The sequence below is a fragment of the Giraffa tippelskirchi genome, chromosome 13, assembly GCF_054371585.1.
Source record: "Giraffa tippelskirchi isolate mGirTip1 chromosome 13, T2T-mGirTip1v1.2.pri, whole genome shotgun sequence".
Classification (NCBI taxonomy): domain Eukaryota; kingdom Metazoa; phylum Chordata; class Mammalia; order Artiodactyla; family Giraffidae; genus Giraffa; species Giraffa tippelskirchi.
Genome location: NC_137287.1, coordinates 71,376,988 through 71,396,213, shown reverse-complemented (window position 1 = coordinate 71,396,213; position 19,226 = coordinate 71,376,988). Strand labels below are relative to the sequence as shown.

At 38.1% G+C, this 19,226-nt stretch overlaps 1 long non-coding RNA gene across 1 annotated transcript in view; it reads right to left on the bottom strand.

Moving 5' to 3' along the window:
- Positions 1 to 677: 677 nt before the first annotated feature.
- LOC145531339 (uncharacterized) overlaps positions 678 to 19,226 on the bottom strand; it is a 139,954-nt gene continuing 121,405 nt past the window's right edge. Inside the window, exon 5 of the long non-coding RNA XR_014072364.1 lies at positions 678 to 841. This is a non-coding gene — a long non-coding RNA (uncharacterized LOC145531339). The remainder of the gene's footprint in view (positions 842 to 19,226) is intronic.

Below are 19,226 nucleotides of genomic sequence, written 5' to 3'. Positions count from 1 at the left end.
AGGATTATATTTTATATAATATGCAAACAGAGTAAAACATGCAATGTATATTTTTAAAAATTCTTCATGAAATGCTAAATGCTAGACTGTGAAGTGAAATCTAAATCACCATCTTGCACTGGCAGGTACCTGCCAAGCTTTGTCTATGAGAAATGAATGAGACCTGTGCAGGCTGTTTTTAAAAATTTGTACCTGGTAAATTCAAAGGAAACTCCACACTTCTTCAGTATGTAATGTATGTATGTATGCATATAATATATATGCTACAGCATGATATCTAGGTCCTCACAAATGGCCTTGGGGTATCTGAATAGACTGCACATCTTATCTTTTTATTAGACACGCACATATATTATGTATATTATGGAGAAGGCAGTGGCACCCCACTCCAGTACTTTTGCCTGGAAACTCCCATGGACAGAGGAGCCTGGTAGGCTGCAGTCCATGGGGTCGCTAAGAGTCAGGCACGACTGAGCGACTTCACTTTCACTTTTCACTTTGACGCATTGGAGAAGGAAATGGCAACCCACTCCAGTGTTCTTGCCTGGAGAATCCCAGGGACGGGAGAGCCTGGTGGGCTGCCGTCTATGGGGTCGCACAGAGTCGGACACGACTGAAGCGACTTAGCAGCAGCAGCAGCACATACATATATAGATTAATTTATTGAAATTTATATATATATTTAAAGTCATTTTATTTTCTGTTATCAAAAATTTAACAACTTAAACAACACATTTTTTTTTAATCTTACAGTTTTCCTTGGACCAGTTTTCTTTGCTCCTGTCTCTGGTGCCTTGTTTCAGCGCACCTCAGCCACTGTGCATGGTCCTTTCTAGAAGGCCTGGGAGACACACAAGGTCAAGTAGAAAGTCAGAGGGAAACTAGGGAAAACTATAGTTTAAGTGTAAGAAAAAAATTAACAAAGGCTAAGATCTTGCTGTGGTGGCTTTGTGTGGACTAAATCTGTAACTATTTTATTGCTGTAACTGTTTTCTTTCTGCAATAACCACTTGCAACAGAAATGACTTAAAAATACTTAAAAAATCAAGTTAGAACTGGCTTTTCATTTCTCAGGAAAGCAGATGATAAGCATGTACAATATCATACTAAGAAAATAATATTTTTCAGGAAAATACTAGTGACATGGTACTAATAAATGGATAGAGTACAAATATATGCAATTATTCTGTTTTCTATTTTTAATATTCAGATACAGTAGCAGCTTTTCAAAATTTTGCTTTAAAAATATATATAGCTCTAACTTCTAGAAATAATTTTACTTCTGAAAATAGTTTTTGAATATAATAGTCAACACACTAGTGTATCTATGTTGATTTTATATTCATTAAATATTTCATAAAATATAAATTTTAATCAGTCTCAAATAGCCAATACTGAACAATAAAGTAAGACATCACTCTTCTTGTAATTTATGTTTTTTTGGCTGAAATTACTGTGTGATTTCTTTATATTTCCCCTTTTTAATGAATAGATAATATTAAATAATATTTAATAGGTGCCTTTATTTGCCTGAGAGCTATGCTATATTAAAAGTTCAGGTTTTAGGAGCAATTCTACCACTGACGACTTGTATTATTTATAGTTCAACAAAACTATAAACTTTTGAAACCTCACTTTTTTTCACCAACAAAAATATTAGTTCACACTAAATTGTTTTGACTACTTCTAGTTCTAAATGCTTCCCAGGTGGCATAGTGATAAAGAATCTGCCTGCCAATACAGGAGATGCAAGAGATGCAGGCAGGTTTGATCCCTGGGTCAGGAAGATGTCCTGGAGGAGGAAATGGCAACCCGCTCTAGTATTCTTGCCTGGAGAATTCCATGGACAGAGGAGCCTGGTGGGCTACAGTTCATGGTTTCGCAAAGAGTTGGACACAACTGAGCACACAACTTACATTCTCTAATTATTTGCAGTACGATTTTTTTCATTGCTATAATAGAGTCTGTAGTATCCTAGTTTTCTGTTACTACCCAGTATTTTACCCCATGATTCGAATTTGCATTTTGATTCTGTCTATGAATCTGCCATTGTTGAGGTGGGGCTGGGTTTGGAGTGATGATGGTGCATAGACAGGAAAGAAGTTTGAAAAATGCTTATACCAGTGGAAAATTTCCTTCTTTGCCCCAAGTCTGAGGTTGTTTGAGGCATTATTTCCAGGTCTAATACTAGTTTCCTGTCAGAGTCATTTAGAGCTCATAGCCGTGTTTCTTTGAGAATTGTGAATCGAAATTTTTTTACCTGAAGCTTCTTATGCATGTTGAAACCCAGATTCTAAATATGTAGAGTGTAGTAGTGGCTTTGGTTGAAGGGTTCCAGTGTGCTCCTTAAAAGATACTGAGGTTTCCACACAGAGGCTATACCCAAATTATGAATATTCAAATTATCTTTTTAGACTTAATAACCTCACTCTCTGGAAAAATTCCCATAATATCAAATGAGAGGCAAATGACCTAGAATGATGTCATAAGTGACTAGTTTTCCACACTTTCTCTTCCTAGTCCACCCCATACCCTCATCCCTGCCTGCCCCCTCCCAAAAAGGGTTTTTCCACAGGAAGCGTGACCTGGTGGGTCTGCTGTTGGTCCAGGTGTCACCTCTGGCAACTCCCTCTGCAAGTGTTTCCTTGCAGGTGGTTACTTGACCTGATTTTAAAGACCGCCACCCTGGTGATCAGTTGAGTCAAATTACTCTCCATCTCTGTGGACACTATTCTATGGTTGATATTGGGAGCTAGTATGATTGAAAAGGTTCTTCAGTTGAAAAACAAACAAACTTCTTCCATTTAGTAGCTAATTTAAACACAAAGCTTTATAATTTAGCCTGTTTCTAAGCCACTGATTGCCTGTAATATTCCCATTCTATTCATTATTGGAGACTCATTCGTTGCCTATATTTTAGTTATTTTTCAAAGAGCATATTTCTGCTGATTGGGTCACTGATCTTTCAGTGAGTCATCTAAGGATGCTGGAGTAAGCATTCACTGATGATCATTTCCCTTTAAGACAGCTTTGCTTTGGGGGCTGAGCAAATATGGGCAAATTAAATGGTACAGAGCAATACAGTTCAGAGCAATAAAGTGAAAGTTGCAGGAGAGGAGGAGGAATTTTGCTATGTTTTATTCTGTTAGTTAATGCAGTTTGTCTTAGACTAGGATGTTCAGGTATATATTGATAGCTACCAAGAAGGGCAATACTAAAAAAGAAAGCAAGTGTATTAAAGAAGTGATACATAAATGTGTGTTGTTCTGACCTTGTGAGACAGGAAGAGGATGCTGAAGTAGATGCTGGAAGATTTGTGTTCATGTTGAGTATAAAATTTATTAGCGTTGTGATCTGGATGAAAGAATCATTTTCATGGACCAAAGTGTTCTTCTCTGTCTTCAGTGCTCTGTTTATGAAAAAATTTTGAACAAAATAGTGACGGTTGAGGTAAAAGAATACAGTGTATTTTTTAAAGTGAAATGGGCACGTGGTAGCAGATAGTGGAGAAAATGAGGTCCATTCCCTACAAGGAGGTTTTGCCCTTATATAACCAGAAGGCTTCACCAGTTCTGAGGATTTCAACACATTCAATTATGGATAATGTAACTTGGGCACTCATTCTGTCCTTCTTAAACAAATGCCACATTTTACCACTTGGCCTCCATGAATAGAAACTCATTTTCAGTGTTTATTTTATTTTTTTTTAATATATTGTTAGCATTTTGTTCCTCTATTTCTGAGAAGTTAAAAATGACTACTGGCTCAGGAAATAGTCAAGGTTTTACTGTGTTCTGCCAGCCTCTGCAGGTAGGTGAGGCGAGATTAGGATGGTAGGAGGCTTAGGAGGGTGGAGCGGAAACCATCAAATTTTCCTAGTGCTGTTTCAAGTTTATTTGCCAAGAGCTCATAGGAAAAAAGTTTCTCTTCTATGTCTCTTTGTAAATAGACTTAGTCTTCCTCTGCTTTACTAATGTCCTGGCTAAGCTAAAATACCACAGTAAACAAGGAACACATGTAAGGACTCCATATAATCCAGACAATAACAACCACTGTGGCAGGGGTCAAAGAACATGAACTGCAGAGCAAGCCAGGGCTGACTCTGCACAGGCCCCAGTGTGAGATGTCTCATTTGTGAGCCCAGGTTTGTCTCTAATGTTCTGCTGAATCGTCGAGTGGGTTGTTGCCATCTGTTTCCTTTAGTGAACAGCGCCTAAGCTGTCACATAGATGTGATGTGTTTTTTGAAAGAATCTGAAGATATAAAGAGGCAAGGGATTGAAATGATGTCGCATAGCATCTAACAATAAAGGAAGTAACCAGAAAGGGAACTGATAGATGGGAAGAAGCATTAAAGGCCCAGAAGAAAGGCCAAGAAAGCCCATGAAAAAGGGTCAGGTTATCATGAGAGCCCAAACGGTTGAGATTATGTCAGGAAATGGGGTGTTGACGTCTAACATTTCCAAGGTAGATCTGTTCCAGCGTAGACTAGGTCCAGGATGTGGCAAGGCAACAGATGAGCAATGGATATCATGGAGGTGGAAGTCTGTGGTGATGAAGAGGTTAAGAACCTGGGAAGTAGAAAGCTGCATGTAGACCTTGAGGTCAGTCAAAGGATGGATGGGAAATGATGACCATGACTGCAAGAACTCCTCAGTGACAGAGGAGGAGGAACCAGAAGATCAGAAAGGAGAGAGGCAGACATGACCCCCGTGCTGTGTCTCTCCCCACATCCTTGCCATTGGTGATTGTAGCCCTTCCCACCTTCCCACCCCAGGAGACATCTCTTCCTTTCCCCTTGCATTTGTGTTGTTCTTATAACTTGTATCAGCAGACGTATAGAGAGTGGTGGAAATGATGGTTTGGAACCTGGGCCTCAAAAACCTTGAGAGCCTCCACCTGTTTCCTTCCTGGTGCTTCCCAGCACCCCAAGCTAGTCTGCTGGCCTCATTCACATGGAGCAGAAATACGCTGTCCCACCTGAGGTCGGCCTGGTCTAGCCATCCCTCCGTCATCCTGGCAGCAGAAATGAGTCCAGCTGAGACCAGAAGAACACCCCAGAGGAACACAGTCCAAATCGCTGCCCTGCAGAATTATGAGTTGTGTAAATGATTCATGTTTTAAGCCCTTAAGTTTTAGATCAGTTTGTTATGCAGCAAAAGCTAACGTGTGAAAATGACTGTGACAAGGAAGAACAGAAAACAGCAGAGCTGAATGGCATGAGCCTCAAAGAAATCTTTTCAATAAAGGCACAGATTATGATACGCATGTTAAGTTGCTTCAGCTGGGTCCAACATTTTGCAACCCTATGGACTGTAGCTGGCCAGGCTCCTCTGTCCGTGGGATTTGGAGTGGGTTGCCGTGCTCTCCTCCATTAGGTCTTCCCGACCCAGGGACTGAATCTACATGTCCTGTGTCTCCTGTATTGGCAGGCAGGTTCCTTACCACTAGCACCAGATTGTTACAGTCGGGCTCTTAAGATTTGGAGAGGCACAGCGTGATGTTTGAAGGCATTTTTTCCACTTCTTATGTGGGACGCTAGGGGGAGTACTCAGAAAATCAAAACTAATGTGTTACCTAGATTTGGGGAACTCCAAATGCATGTTCAGTTACACAATCACTCATTAAAATTTTAAATCAGTTCTCATATTTTATATATGGTGAGTGAGATTTATGAGAAAGTAAATAATTTATAATTAGCAAGACCTAACCCTTCATCTGAACTGGCCTCTGTGTACAGATTTCCAAATTTGTCAGATTCTCTCCACCTAATTGTTCTTCTTCTGATGACCCACTCATAATGGCCTCTCTTCTATTAGTACTAATCTCACTAACATTAGACATCATGCCTTATCCTTTGTTATTTCCCCATAGTACTTAGTGCAGTGTTGTACACATATACATGCATGCGTGCATGCTCAGTTGTGTCCGACTCCATGGACTATAGCCTGCCAGGCTTCTCTGTCCATGGAATTCTCCAGGCAAGAATATTGGAGTGGGTGGCCATTCCCTTTTCCAGGGGATCAAACCTGGGCTTCATGCATTACAGGCAGATTCTTTGCCATCTGAGCCACCAGGGAAGCCCTTAGAAGTAGATTACAAATTAGAAAGTAGTGACAATATTAGAAATGAATATTTCTAATATTTTTTTAAAAAATCTTAAAGCAACTATTCTATTACTATGCTTGGCAGAAATGTTTTAGCGTCAGTAATGAAAGACAGGACGTTGATGACCTAGAAATTATTTTTAACTGATATATTTCATTCTCTAGAATCTGTCATTCTCTATAATGTACCTTATCAGGCCACTATATGGTACATGAACTTTTCTCAGACTGTTTGATTATGAATTCAATTGATTAAAATTGTCATAATTATGACCATTTTTCCTTTCAGAAAATATCTTTTCCAAAACCTATCTCTTCAACCTTGGCTTAATTTATCTTGGTTCAGGTCTCCTGGGTTTATGCTGATTGACCAGTTTGCTCTCTAGAGTTGATCCAGTGTACAACCAGAGAGTGAAGCTCTGTCCTAATTATTCACTTTTATAAAAAGTTAGTGCATGTGCTCTTGTATGCAATGCACACCTGGACTTTGCTGTGTGTTTTTCCAGGTACTGTATTGCCTGAAGCCTATCTCTGAAATCTGTAGCAGCACAAACAAAAACACACAGGCCATCCTTGGGTAAATAAATAGTATTCATGCACTAATGAAGGCTTTTTCACCCAGACCTGTTTTCCCAAATGCTTTCTTCCAGCGATGGCATCCCTGTAAGTTCATTACCAGATCTGGCCTTCAATTTTAGGGGAGTAGCTTCTTAGGGAAACAAAATATGGTTCCCCTCTGCTAGTGGAATAAATAGGAGACAGGACAGAGAAAAACAACATGACAAGGGGCTCATCTGCAAGATGTCAGAATCTCAGGTCTTGAATCCTGGAAGAAAATTAGTGGTCGTCTGGACTGAATATATTCTGCATGCAAATGCAGCTAGGTTTTTCCTTTTATTTGTTTGGAGAATTTCAAGAAATGCCAGTCTTCGCTGACATGAATTCATAAGGTTTGGCAGTGAGTGCACTACTGTTCTTGCCAAAGAAGACTGCTTTTTCCCACTTTCCATTTGGCTGCGGTTGTGCTGGACGAGCGCACCTCCCAGGGGAGGGGAAGGAGCTGCAACCTGCTGGCTCTGAGCACTTGGAGCCCTGGGCCTTGGCCTGGGAGAGCCCTGCCCTCCTTCTGGGAGATAAAAGAGAGAGAGCTGAACAAGGGAAAGACATGTGAGGGCACCACTTAGCAACAACTATGGGGATAAATGAACAACCAGAGTGCTCCAGGGTATACTGATCATTAAAACTGGGTATTTTGTCTGCAAAACAATTAATTTGCTCATTAATGACCCAGCCCAACTCAGAATCCAGGACTCAGTGTTTATGAGTTGATTAAGCAGATGCAAATATTGATAAGTGAAAGACTTTAAATAAAAATTTCCAAGGAAACAGCTTCTGAAGTTGGGCACAAGCATTTCAACTTGTGATGTGCCACCTGGGGAACACAGAAAGCTAGTCTTATCAACTCTTCTGCTCATGAAGGCTTGTGCCTCTGACTCAGCAAGGCTTCTATATTTTTTTCTTTTCTTTTTTAAAATTAAACTATAGTTGATTTACAATGTTGTGTCAGTTTCAGGTGTACAGCACAATGAATATTTATTTTTCAGATTCTTTTCCGTTATAGGTTTTAACAAAATATTGAGTATAGTTCCTTGTGCTATACAGTAGGTCCTTGTTGTTTATCTATTTTAAATATAGTAATGTATATATGCTAATCCCAACCTCTTAATTTATCCCTCCCCCATCTTTCCCTTTGGTAAACATAAGTTTCTTTTCTATGTCGATGGGTCTATTTCTAGTTTGCAAATTCATTTGTACTTTTTTCAGGTTCCACATATAAATGATATCATATAATATTTGTCTTTCTCTGTCTGACTTACTTCACTTAGTGTGATAATCTCTAGGTCCATCAATATTACTGCAAATGGTATTATTTCATTCTTCTTTATAGAGTAATACATATATACATACACACACTCACATAAACACATACTACATTTCTTTATCCATTCATCTGTTGATGGGTATTTAGGTTGTTTTCATGTCTTGGCCATTATAAGTAGTGCTGCTATAAACATTGGCGTGAATGTATCTTTTTGAATTAAAATTTTCTCCAAATATACTCCCAGGTGTGGGATTACAAGATTATATGGTAACTCCAATTTTGTGTTTTTTAAGCAATGCTTCTAATAACAGATACTGTTTGAGGAGCAGATTCATGTAAGTTGTAGGATCATATGAAGTCTAATTTTAAAATTGCCCAATGCCAAAGCACATCCAGATTTATAGATTTAGGGGTTATTACACCTGAAAAGAGTTTCAGAGATTATCTACGGCTTCCTCCTCATTTCTTAAATTTCTTTTTATTATTTATTTATTTATCATGACCAGAAAGTGTAACTAAAATTCACCTTCCCAACAATTTCCAAATGTACAGTACAAAACTGCTAATTACACACATACTGTTTGCAGCAGATCCCAGAGCCACCCCAGCTCTTCATGACCAAAACCTGACAGGAAAGAATAACTCCTCACTGCCTTCTTCCCCAACTCCACTCTTCCTCCTTTTTTTCAGGAAACGATACTTAGGCTATACGGGTTGGATCACAAAGTCAGATTCCTTCATAGCTAATACAGACAGAGCTATTGTTAAAATCAAGGTTTCCTGCTCATCTGAAGTCACTGTGATTCCCTTAACAATAGCTCAGTGAAAGAACAGAAATGGGTTTCTCTTCGTCTGACATGGATATTAGTTTTTGAAGGAGTATAGGTCAGTATTGTGTGTGTGTGTGTATGTGTGTGTATAGGGAGATGTCAGTCTTACATATCTGAATATAATTATGTGGAGAAAAGTGGAAAAGGAAAGTGAGTAAAAAGGAAGGCAGGATGTGAGGCAGTGTGGCTAATGCACACCGAGCTGTAGGAAATGGAAGATTGATTTTGTTTTCTCTTGCAAAATACTGAAAGCATCTTCATGATAAAGAACAGTGGTCAGATCTCCTGACTAATAAGTACTTATTGTATTCCCACTCAAGCAATGATGGAGTAGGGATTTTCAAAGAAAAATATTCCAACCATCAAAGATCTAAGAATTCTGACTAGGATACAGAAAATGTGTGTTGGTCGCTCAGTCATGTCTGACTCTTTGCGACCCCACAGACTATAGCCTGCCAGACACCTGTGTCCACGGAGTTCAACAGGCAAGAATACTGGAGAGGGCTGCCATGCCCTCCTCCAAGGGATCTTCCCGATGCAGGGATTGAAACCTAGTCTCTCACTTCTGCATTGGCAGGTGAGTTCTTTACCACTAGCGCTACCTGGGAAGCCCAGAATACCAAAAGGATAACTTTAAATATGTACTAAGCCCTTAAAAATGCTAGAAAAATATACAAGTCTCAGAACAAAGAGTGGGGCTGTATATCAGTATGCTAACGAGGCACTGAAACCACTTCTGTGAGAGTTTTTTTCCTGTTGCCAGGTGCCGCATACTTTAATGATCACACAGGGAACAAGAGACAAGAACCTGGTCCCCATCATGGGTGGGGGAAATCGTACTGGGTTGGCCAAAAAGTTCTTTTGCTTTCTCTGTAAGATGTTGTGGAAAACCCAAATGAACTTTTTGGTCAGCCCAATAACTGAGACTCTCATAGACTTGGAAGGCCCAGGAAACTAAACCTTTTAGGAGAGGACGTGGTAGAAAAATATTTCCTAAGCAAAGGAAGATTGGTTAATCTTTACCTTGACTCTGATGTAAAACAAAAACATCCCAGATATCTGCTCTGAAAATTCACAGTGACAGTCTTAATCTCACAAAGTTCTGAAATTCCATCTGATACCACCTTCGTGCTCTAGTAAACCTCCAGCCTAGAAACATATTTAATGTAGGCCAGGTGTGAGGCAGAAACAGAGGGAAATTATCTCTAGAGGTATCACTACCCCACCCAGGTACTTCAAGATTCCACTTATCGAAGTCATACCAAAAAAGCACTTGATTAAAAATTACAAAACACATGAAAGCAAGATATCATCACTAAGGAGAGACAGCCAAAAGACAGACAGAAACCCTCAAGGGCTTCAGATGCTGTAGTTAATGAATACAGATATAAAATAGCTACATATGATATGTTTAAAGAAATAAAGCAGGAATGTGAAAGCCTATACATGGATATGAGACAAGTAAAAAATGACTAGGTAAATTAGAAAATAAGCAGATAGAAGTTCCGGAAATGTGAGAACACAATATAAATTAAATCTCAATAGCTGGATTCCAGAGTAAAATTAGACTCTGTTAAAGAGAAAAGTCATGGATTGAAGTATTTGGCTGAAGATAATAAGAAAGAACCATATGCATTCAGACAGTACAATAGAGGAGAAAAGCCGAAATACTTCACGAACAGATTGTAAGAATTTAATGTGATTCTGACTAGAGCTCTAGAAGAAAAGAAAGAATGTGGGAGAGGAGTAGAATTTAAGAGGTAAAAAGATGGTGAATTTGCCAGAATTGGGAAATAAATTTATAATCAATCCAAAAAAATGTCAGGACAAAAGAAACATTGGAAAAGCAAACAAATAGAAACAGAAACAGAAATAAAAAAGAAATAAATGTTTGTGAACTAAACTTGATAGCTAAAATTTTTTTAAAAATTAGATAGGTTAATAATAAAAATGAGTTAGATGTTTTGTATAATAGACACAACTAAAATAAGAAATACCTATTATTTTGATTGAAAGAAAATGACAGCTAATTAAACAAAAATACTAGGCAAATATCACACACAAGGAAGTTAAATAGATATTTTAATATTAGACAAAATAGTCTTTGAAGCAAAAACATTATTAGTTACAAATATGTCCAGTACACATGATAAATAAAATCTGTATGCAGTTAATATAACTTTTTAAAATACACAAGGCAAACATTAGGGCAATAAAAACAATAAGGAGAAATTCAGCATCTTAAAGTGAATTTGTAATACAACCCTCAGTTTGGTGTATATAATTGGTAATTCAAGCAAACCTCAAATGAGATAGCTATAGAATATTTGAATGAATAAGTAAATAAATAATAATATTGCTATAATAATCATGTTTAGAATATCATACTTGATATGTGATGATAGATATTCTTTTCATACTTCATTTTTAAAATCAGATATAAAATCTTATAGGAAAGAAGAGGAAAGGTAGAAAATGAATGAGCTAGAAAATAAAAAAAAAATTAGAAAAATTACAAGAAAAATAGCATAAAGATGCAGAGGACAAATTTTAAAATAAGAATAGATATTAAAGAAATAGACTACAAAGCTACAAAAGAAGAAAACAAAGAAGCTAAATTTATTGTTTAAAAAGACTGGTGAAACTGATAGAAATCTGCTAAGATCAATATAAAACAGGATAGTAGGCAATATCAATAATATTGGGAGATTAAAAAAGAGGGACATAACTATAAATGCAACAGATTAAAAAATAAGAAACCATGTATAAACTTTATGGCAATAAATTTTAAAACTTAGAAGAAAATGTCTCAGATAAAATATAAATCACCCAAACTGACTCAACATGAAATAAAAGTCCCATAATATAGAAACTGAATATTTTTCCCCCAGAAAACAGCAGGCTTAAATGATTTTATAAGTATGTTCACCAAATACATGAGAAATGTATTATTAAATTTTAACCAAACCTTAAAACAGAGAAGGAAAAAAATAAAAGAGGATTCATGTCTCCACTCATTTTTTGAGGTTTATATAACTATAAAGCCCAAGCCAGGGAGGGATACTATGGGAATTAGCAACTAAATGCCAATCATTTTATGAAAATAGCTTTAAAAACCTGAAATATAACTTTAATATTCTTTAGCAAGTTACAGAAGAATATTATCAACTCATTTACTTATATAAAGTTCAATACTGTATAAGACTGAACTGTTTAAAATATATGTACATTTAAGGTAGTGAAATTATTTCTTTAAAATGCAAGAAAATAAGCACAAAGTTTCTTAACAATAATGGTATTCTCAGGGGAGGGGGTCACACAATTCAACATACTGTTATATTTTATTTCTCAAACCAGGTGGTATATATGGAGTTGCTTATACTGGAATGAATGTATATAAACCCTTTTGCAAGTATATATTGTTTTCTTTATATATGAGTTGTGCTATGTAAACCGAAAACTAGAAGACACAATAGTAGACAAATCAGATGGATTTTCTATCTTTACTGGTTGATAAATCTAAAAAAATGGACACTAGCACCTCTAAACATTGTGTGACTAAAAGATACATGAATCTTCTTGGTGGATTAAAGACAATTGAATGAACATCTATAAGGGCGAAGCTTATCTATATTGTTGCCAAAATTTCAATCTGTTAAAAAAAAATCCCTGTCTACTACAGGACAAATTGACCATATGTTATCTAAAACTAGAAACTATCAACACTCCAGTATTTTTTATAATTGCATTTACTACTTACATTAACTTATTATAACCTTAAATAGATTTCATCTGGAATAGCTTTTATTTGGCATTTCTCATAAAACTGTATTTGTGTTGAATATTATTCCTTCTTATTTAATGATGTTGCTTTTCATTTTTACCAACATAAGTAGCTTCAGCAAATATGCTGAAGGAACTTTCTCATTATCACCGAATGTAATAGCTTGTGTGAAAAGGGGAGTCAGGAATGATGAACTTTCAACAAAGTGAATCATTTTGTTTAAATCATTTAGGCACAAGGTCCAAGTATAACATATGCCTTCAGGAAGTTTTACTCACAATATTTTTGCTCTATTGCCTGACTTCTGTAATTTACCATGACTTCTGTTTCAGGTCCTGACTCTGCCTTGCAATGAACTGGTTTGCATATAATGAACTATTTGCATATAATGCAGTTTCAAGAATACTGAGAAGTACTGACTACTCAAGAACTTTTCTCTATTGGGATGAGGACATTGTTTGGCTTTGTGCATCTTCTTTCTTGTCTATAAGGACATAATATATGCAAAGGAGAACAATGGCAGCCCATAATTTCTCTCTTTAGACATGGGCAAATCGGTTACAATATAGAGACTTCTAGCATAATTAAAATTTTTCCCTTAACAGAGTAAAAATTGTCTCATCACTTCATGTGAACCAGTGGAAATATGCTTTCTTTCTGAAATTTTATAAGAACCCAGTCTCCAACCAAAGTACAAAAGAACAAAGCTAATTCACTTGCAACCTCAACTTTCATCATTATAAAGAAGAATTGTAACAACCCAGAAGGGTGGGATGGGGTAGAGAATTGGGAAGGAGGTTCAAGAGGAAGGGAACATATGTATGCTTATGGCTGATTCATGTTGATGCATGCAGAAATGAATACAGCATTGTAAAGCAATTGTCTTCCAATTAAAAAGAAATAAATTTTTTAAAAGTGGATTAAAAAACACAACCTAACTATATGTTGTCTATAAAACCCTCATTTTAAATATAAAGACATACAGACTAAAAGCAAAGGAATGGAGAAAAATGTATCATTCTAACACTAGTCCAAAAAAGAAAAGCAGGAGTAGTTATGTTAATTTCAGACAGAGTGGACTTCAAAGTAAGGAAAGCTATCAGGATAAAGAAGGGTATTACATAATGATAAAGAGGTCAGCTCAAGAAAACAAACATATGAACAACAACAGCAACAACACAAAAGAATGATCATAGTTTTTACTCTGTTACTGTATACATGTATAAAGTATTGAATAACATTTCTTTACAATAGTGTACTAGCTAGGGTACTGGGCAGCATATTACAGTGAAATTTGATGAAAGATGAACATTTTTCGATGCAAGACTGATTCACTTCAAACTACCAAGATCATCAGAAAATATTGCCTAAAATTTAGTTTTAGGTTTTTAAAGTACATTTTAATTCTTTTTTAAATGCCTTGTGAGTAGTATAGTTCTTCATTTTCATTTGACTAGACTAGCCGTAATTCTCAGTGTCAGAGGTTACTGAACACAGTCAATTAAGCAGACGTAGACTGACTTCTTAAGCTTGGCCTTGAGGCAGGAAATGATACAGTGTGAGATACACAAAGTAATTATAGTATGAGTTACACAAAGTAGTGGAGTCTTTGAGACTATTGATGAAGCTGCTCACTAAACACACTGGCTTCTAAACCAGCCCAGTCTGTAGAGATCAGCTCTGTATTCTTGGCGTTTTCTTGTCCATTTGGAAGTAGAGGATAGACAAGAGTAAAAAGGATATTTCTCCAGTACTTGCCTTCCAACAGAAAATGCAGTTTAAATATAAATGCATCTTTAGACTATTTCTTCATGAGCCAACTATGTTTTGTTATATGTTTCAATTCCCCTCAGGGCTACTTGGTTTATTTTCCTCGTAAAAGAATGAAGGGAGGGAAGCATTGTACCAAGCAGTGGCCTCACAGGCCTTTTGTGGGTGCAAGGGCCAATTGTGCTTCCTGCCATCTGCCTCATTCCATCTCCCGGTGCTTGTTAGGAACCTGGCAGCCCTAGAGGCAGAAACCTGGCAGGTCTAGTTGTTGATCTGTAAGAGCTGCTTGATTTGCTAGCTTTGCCAAGCAAGTCTCCTGGGATAAAGACAGGAAAACTATTGAAACTCTAAGCTGAGGAAAGTACATGGTGAGAGCTTAAACTGAGAAGACTATTGAAACAGTGGGACTCCCCAAACCACTGTGGTCCCCAACCTTGAATCTTGATTCATTGTTGCCACCATGATACCCATTCAGCAGCAAATAACTGATCACAGTCTAGCCTGGATCAGGGCTTCCTGCCTCTCTGACTCCAAAACTATCATTTAGAAAAACTGGATGTGAACCCTCCATTTACTTTTTTTTTGCTCAGAAAATCCCAGATTCCTATTTGTGGCATCCATTCAGACACCCTTCAAGTGGCAGAAGAGCTCAGTTTTTCCCTTTAACTTGGCCTATGTTTGCTGGTCTTTACCAGTTGGGAATTTGTGTCATCTGCCTCTCATTTCCTGCCCGGGAGTCTCAGGTCCTCTACATAGAGGAACTAACACTGTTCCACTGACATCTTAAAATTGAGAAAGGTAAGGGACGGATACTTCTAACCAAAATGTTCCTGAGAGAAACAGGAAAAGACATTGTCTTCAAACTACAAACAGTGTCACAGTTCAGTTCAGTTCAGTTGCTCAGTCGTGTCCAACTCTTTGCTACCCCATGAACCACAGCACACCAGGCCTCCCTGTCCATCACCAACTCCTGGAGTCCACCCAAACCCATGTCCATTGAGTCTGTGATGCCATCCAACCATCTCATCCTCTGTCGTCCGCTTCTCCTCCTGCCATCAATCTCCCAGCATCAGGGTCTTTTCACATCAGTCAGCTCTTTGCATCAGGTGGCCAAAGTATTTGAGTTTCAGCTTCAACATCAGTCCTTCCAATGAACACCCAGGACTGATCTCCTTTAGGATGAACTGGTTGGATCTCCTTGCAGTACAAAGGACTCTCAAGAGTCTTCTCCAACACCACAGTTAAAAGCATCAATTCTTCGGCGCTCAGCTTTCTTCACAGTTCAACTCTCACATCCATACATGACTACTGGAAAAACCACAGCCTTGACTAGACAGACCTTTGTTGGCAAAGTAATGTCTCTGCTTTTTAATATGCTGTCTAGGTTGGTCATAACTTTCCTTCCAAGGAGTAAGCGTCTTTTAATTTCATGGCTGCAGTCACCATCTGCAGTGATTTTGGAGCCCCCCCAAATAAAGTCAGCCACTATTTCCACTGTTTCCCCATCTATTTGCCATGAAATGATGGGACTGGATGCCATGATCTTAGTTTTCTGAATGTTGAGCGTTAAGCCAACTTTTTCACTCTCCTCTTCACTTTCATCAAGAGGCTCTTTAGTTCTTCTTCACTTTCTGCTATAAGGGTGGTGTCATCTGTATATCTGAGGTTATTGTTATTTCTCCTGGCAATCTTGATTTCAGCTTGTGCTTCCTCCAGCCCAGCATTTCTCATGATGTACTCTGCATATAAGTTAAATAAGAAGGGTGACAATATACAGCCTTGACGTACTCCTTTTCCTATTTGGAACCAGTCTGTTGTTCCATGTCCAGTTCTAACTGTTGCTTCCTGACCTGCAACCAGGTTTCTCAAGAGACAGGTCAGATGGTCTGGTATTCCCATCTCTTTCAGAATTTTCCACAGTTTATTGTGATCCACACAGTCAAAGGCTTTGGCATAGTCAATAAAGCAGAAATAGATGTTTGCAGTGATATTCACAATATAAGCACATAACCATCTGAAATCTAAGATTTAGATTTGCTGGTTGAGAACTTATCCAGAAAGTATTGGTTTGGCCAAAAAGTTTGTTCAGGTTTTTTTTTTTTTTTTATAAGATGTTAAGGAAAAACCCAAATGAACTTTCCGGCTGACCAAACAGTGAGTAGAATTTGTTGAAGTGGTTTAACAACAGCCTCACTGTCTATAGATCAAGAATCATAATTATATCCTCAGATTTTATTTTTACACCCAAACATTTTGAAAACCACTGCCTTTCTGAAGTTCCCCAGGTGAGACATTGACATTACTGTACTGTGCTAAAACCCCAAATATCTCAGTGATGGTTGTTATCTGTTTTGGACCAATTGCCCTAATTTCTCATCCTTTAGGTGACATAAACCTGCCTGGCAGCAAGACCAGCAACCTTGACATTTTTAGCTCACATGTCCAGGGAAGCCACCTGACTTCCAGACTTTCTGCTGGCTAGACAGCCCACTGATATACTCAGTTGCCATGCGCTCTGGAGGTCTGCTTCTCTCCAGGTTCCTGAGTTCTCAATCATTTCAGACTCAGAGACTTGCAGGATTAAACCCATCATTCCTCCCATCTCCCCACTCCTCACTCATTATCAGAAAAACAAGACTCTCAGATGAATCGTGATCATATAGACTCATGTGCCCAATTCCCTGTGCAAATCACATGTTCTACCCAAACTCCCAGACCTTTCTCCTGAAATCTTTCACTTAGCTCTCTTGGTCTATTAGAAGCAAATTCTGTTCCTCTCAGCATTCACTTCTGTTTATTACTCCAACAGAAACTTAGCTGTTCCTTGAGGACACTCCTTCCCTTCAGGTCCTCAAAAAAAAAAAGAAAAAAAAGGTTTTTCTCCCTCTCTACCCTAATACTTCAAGATCTGCTTGTGGAGTTGATAGAATCCCTGCTTCTGCTTGTTACTTCCAAACTCTTTTGGCCTTTCAAAAACATAAGCTTATTTAAAGTGTTTGTCAGACTTTACCATTCCATGTGTTCTACCATCTCTTAGCCACTGTCTTGCCCTTCCCTGAAGCATGGTGATCTCAGACATTCAGCTATATGTCATCTGATACTCTGGCCCCTTAGGTCTTTAGGCTTCTTATCCCTAGTGAACATTTTCTCCATCTCATCTCTGATGATGCCAAGGATCTCACAAGGATCCAGATCTGGTCATCACCAGTGACAGCATCGCTTCTGAAATCTCAATTTTGAATATGAAGAGTCTTGGACTCTTACCTTTTATTTTAGAGCATTTATTCTACTATAACCATCACAGCATCATCATAGAAACTTCAAATTTGCTTATTCCTTTCGCTAGCCATTAGCACCTCTTCTTTCCTCACTTCCAACTTCCAAGTTTAAGAAAGTCTTCTTAGATCTCTTGTTGCAATCTCCTGACATGCCAGCTCCAAATTTTGCAAAAGAATTGTATGCAGTTTCCATTTTCACTTTACCACCTTCTGGTGTCTTTTCTAATCACTGCAATTGAGGCTTTGTCTTCATCATTCTACTCAAAGAAACTTTAATGAATCGTGAATACTTGAAAAAGCCAATGGTCTATTCTTTGTCCTTATCTCCATTGCTCTTGTTAGCGTTAATTATAGACATTCATTTGAAAGTGTCACTTTGATCTGCTGGAGTACAGGACCCCATACCTTCCTGTGGTTTTCTTTATAATTCACTGGTTGCTCCTCTCAAATTATATATTGGATAATTGTCCTCTGCTGTTAAATATTGGCTTGCCCAGAACCCTGTCCTTACCATTTTCTTTTTTAAAAAAATAACTTTATCTATTTATTTGTTTATTTTTGGCTGTGCTAGGTCTTTGTTGCTGCACATGGGCTTTCTCTAGTTGCAGAGAGCAGAAGCTACTCTTTGTTTCAGTGTGTGGGCTTTTCATTGTGGTGGCTTCGCTTGTGGAGCACAGGCTCTAGGGCACACTGGCTTCAGTAATTGTGGCACATGGGCTCAATAGTTGCGGTTCCTGGGCTCTAGACCACAGGTTCGATATCGTGGTGCACAGGCTTAGCGGATCTGCAGCACGTGAGATCTTCCCGGACCAGGGATGGAAGCCGTATCCCCTGCACTGGTAGGCGGATTCTTTACCACTGAGCCACCAGGGAAACCCTTACCATTTGTCTTTATATTATACTTTCTTTCTAAGTGATCTCAACCAGTCCTGATTAATTAAATACCAATCATACACCAATGACTCTTCAATGTGTAGTGTAGCCTGGGCTTCTCTCAAGAGGCTCAAATTCATTTGAGACTTGTTTACTTGAAATTCTTTTATGTCACAGCATCAACATGATCTAAACAAAATTAATGATTTTCTATTAAAACTTTTTTATTACCAAATTCTCCATCTTAATAAACAATACTATTATTCATTCAGTTCAGTTCAGTCGCTCAGTCGTGTCCGACTCTCTGCGACCCCATGAATTGCAGCACGCCAGGCCTCTCTGTCCATTCATTCAGTATGTAAGTCCAAAAGCTAGAATTCCTTCTTGATTTCTCTCTTTCTTCTACAGTTCCATTCAGTTCAGTTGCTCTGTCACGTCCGACTCTTTGCGACCCCATGGACTGCAGCAGGCCAGGCTTCCCTGTCCATCACCAACTCCCGGAGCTTGCTCAAACTCATGTCTATCAAGCTGGTGATGCCACCCAACAATCTTGTCCTCTGTTGTCCCTTTCTCCTCCTGCATTTAATCTTTTCCAGCATCAGGGTCTTTTCTAATGAGTCAGATCTTCATATCAGGTGGCCAAAGTATTGGAGTTTCAGCTTCAACATCAGTCCTTCCAATGAATATTCAGGACTGATTTCCC